Raw genomic sequence first — 3768 nt, 5'->3', positions numbered from 1 at the left:
GATGTTAACAAATGAAAAAACATACCATGCTCATGGCTGGGAAGAATCAACATTGTTAAAATGTCCATATTACCCAAAGCAATCTACAGATTTAATGCAATCCCTATTAAAGCACCATTGTCATACTTAAAGAACTCAAAAAAATAGTACTTCATTTTATATGGAATCAGAAAAAACCTCGAATAGTAAATACATTACTCAGAAATAAAAAAAAAAATCAGGAGGTATTACCAGACTTCAGGCTATACTATAAATTTATAGTAATCAAAACTGCATGGTAGTGGCACAAAAACAGAGCTGTAGATTTATGGAACAGAACAGAGAACCAAGAGATGAACCCAGCTACTTATTGTCATTTGATCTTCAACAAACCTATCAAAAATATTCAGTGGGGGAAAACTCCCTATTTAAGAAATGGTGCTGTAGAAGACTGAAACTGGACCCACACCTTTCACTATTAACAAAAATTGATTCTCACTGGATAAAAGACATGAAACTATAAAAATACTAGAAGAGAGTGCAGGGAAAACACTTGAAGAAATTGGCCTGGGAGAATATTTCATGAGGAGGACCCCCCAGGCAATTGAAGCAACACCAAAAATATGTTACTGGAATCTGATCAAACTAAAAAGATTTTGCACAATCAAGAGCACAGTAAGTAAAGCAAACAGACAACCTTCAGAATGGGAGAAGATTTTTGCAGGTTATGCTTCTGACAAAGGTCTGATAACTAGAATCCACAGAGAACTCAAACTAATCAATAAGAAAAGAACAAATAACCCCATTTCTAGATGGGCAAGAGACTTGAACAGAAACTTATCTGATGAAGACAGGCGCATGGCCTACAAACACATGAAAAAATGCTCATCATCCTTAATCATCAGAGAAATGCAAATCAAAACCACTCTGAGATATCATCTAACTCCAGTAGGATTAGCCCACATCACAAAAGCCCAAAACTACTCTGCTGGCATGGATGTGGAGAGAAGGGAACACTTCTACACTGCTGGTGGGAATGCAAGCTAATATGACCTTTTTGGAAAGAAGTTTGGAGAACACTCAAGGAATTAAAAGTACACCTACATTCAATTCTGCAATTCCTTTCCTAGGTATGTACCCAGATGATCAAAAATTATTTTACAACAAAGACATTTGCACCAGAATGTTTATTGCAGCCCAATTCATAATTGCCAAGACATGGAAACAGTACAAGTGCCCATGGACCCATGAATGGATTAACAAATTGTGGTATATGGGCAGTACCTGTGTCTCACTCAGTAGGGCACTGGCCGCATATACTGAAGGTGGCAGGTTCAAACCCAGCCCTGCAACAAAAAAATAGCCGGGTGTTGTGGCAGGTGCCTGTAGTCCCAGTTACGAGGGAGGCCAAAGCAGGAGAATTGCCTAAGCCCAGAAGCTGGAGGTTACTGTGAGCTGTGACACCATGGCATCTACCAAGGGCAACAAAAGGAGACTCTATCTCTAAAAAAAACAAAAATTATGGTATATGTATACCATGGAATACTATGCAGCCATAAAAAGATGGAAATGTCATATCTTTTATGTTTACCTAAATGGAGCTGGAACATTCTTCTTAGTAAAGTATCTCAAGAATGGGAAAGAAAGTATCCAATGTACTCAATACAACTATGAAATCAATATATAACCACCTACACACTCCTATGAATGGCAAATCATAACTATAGTCCAGAAAGTAGAAGAGAAGAAGAGAGAGAGGGGAGGTGAGGGAGGATATGAGGAGGGAGGGTATCTGGGGGGACCTCACCTAATGTGCATGATGCAATGGTACATTTCAAACCTATTAAGAAATGAGTATAATTGTGATGGATGTGTTACTTAGTTCAATGTAAGCATTTCACATTGTATATCAAAGCAGTACCCTGAACCCCATAACTGCATCAATATACAAAGTTATGATTTAATAAAAAATAATATTAAAAAAATAAGAGGGACTTTGCTTGACAAATGCAATTAATGTAACCTGGATCTTTGTACCCTCAGTGAATCCCAAACAATAAACTAAATAAATAATAACTAGAGAAAAAATTCACCAAAAATAAATTTTTTTTTGAGACAGAGTCTCACTTTGTCACCCTTGGTAGAGTGCTATGGAATCATGGCTCACAGCAAACTCTTGGGCTCAAGCAATTCCCTTGCCTCAGCCTCCCAAGTAGCTCCTACAGGCACCTGCCACAACACCTGGCTATTATTTGGTGTAGTTGTCATTGTTGTTTGGCAGGCCCCCGCTGGATTCGAACCTGCCAGCTTTGATGTATATGGCTGGCCCCTTAGCCGCTTGAGCTATAGGTACCAAGCCAATATCTCCATTTTTAAAGCAAAAAATTATTTAAAAATAATTCTAACTTCTGATCAAATTTTGGATTAAAATTAAGATTAAAAAATCCCAAAGGGAGAAAATGATATGCTAAAAAAATTTTTTTTTTGAGATGGAGTCTCGCTTTGTCACCCTTGGTAGACTGTAGCACCATTATAGCTCACAGCAACCTCAGACTCCTGGGCTTAAGCGATTCTCTTGCCTCAGCCTTCCAGAGTAGCTGGAACTATTGGCACCTGCCACAGTGCCTGGCTATTGTTTAGAGGCAGGGTCTTGCTGTAGTTCAGGCTGGTCTCAAACTTGTGAGCTCAGGCAATTCACCCACCTCGGGCCTCCCAGAGTGCTGGGATTACAGGCATGTACCTTGTTTTTAAGGTACAATTAATCAATACCTCTGTGCAGAATAGTGAGTAAACCAAAATACACCAGTTTCATGGGCAACTGAAAGTCAGCATATTTAACTCAAAATTGTAAACTCTCATCTATTCTGAAAGCAATCTAAAAATCAAGTCAAAGCTTGTTCTTAGCTTGGGCCCTGGAATTAGCACTAGAAATGACGCAATCTGAAACCATAGCCAATTGTTTATTAATCTTTGTCCCAAAGGGAGAGGCTTCTTTTCTGATTCTCCAGAAATGACGCTGTTGGGGTTGCCTTGAAACTTCACCTAAGGTAGCTGGCAGTAGAGACATTATATTCACTTTGAACTATCATTTTCCTTTCCAGCCAAAATAAAACTTGAATTCTCTTTCACAATATGCAATTTATAATGAAGCCTTCCTCCACTAAAGGGTCTAACTAGTTTCTTTGCTAGGAGTCACAGAATCAACAGGAAGTTCATGCCTCAAGGGCTTACTTGTTGCAGAATGGAAAAAATGAAGCTGTGGACTTTCTTAAGGATGATTTAGAGAGGAGAGATCATTAAATTACTGTAATCCACCACCCTTATCTTTTTCACCAAGCTAATAAACAAAAGCACAAGCTGCACTCCACCCAGGAACAGAAACACTTCTTTGACAGCATTTGACTGGAAGTCAACTTGAGAGTTCTGATCAGGTTTTTTATCACACACTGGAGCTTGTGCCTTGTTTTAGAGATCAAGGTTTTGGGTATTACACAGCCAAATCTTGAGCACATTTTAAAGAAAGGAAAAAGAGTGCTCTTTTTTTTTTTCAATGGAATTCACTAGAATTTAATGCCCTTAACATTTCATTCTAATATCTACCATATGGATAACAAAGTGTTATTATGCCATTGGGATTTAGCTCCAAAGCCAATCCTATCCGCTTATATTGCAGCTTGGATAGGTCACCTGGATAACATTTCTGGCATTTCAGCAAACACACGGATATAATATCTGCATCATTTGACTTTGCATATTTTATATCTGTTTCTAAGAGTATTTTTTTTTTTT

This window comes from Otolemur garnettii, unplaced genomic scaffold, assembly GCF_000181295.1.
Source record: "Otolemur garnettii isolate 467f Iridium unplaced genomic scaffold, OtoGar3 scaffold00014, whole genome shotgun sequence".
NCBI lineage: Eukaryota > Metazoa > Chordata > Mammalia > Primates > Galagidae > Otolemur > Otolemur garnettii.
This window is presented reverse-complemented; position numbering follows the sequence as displayed.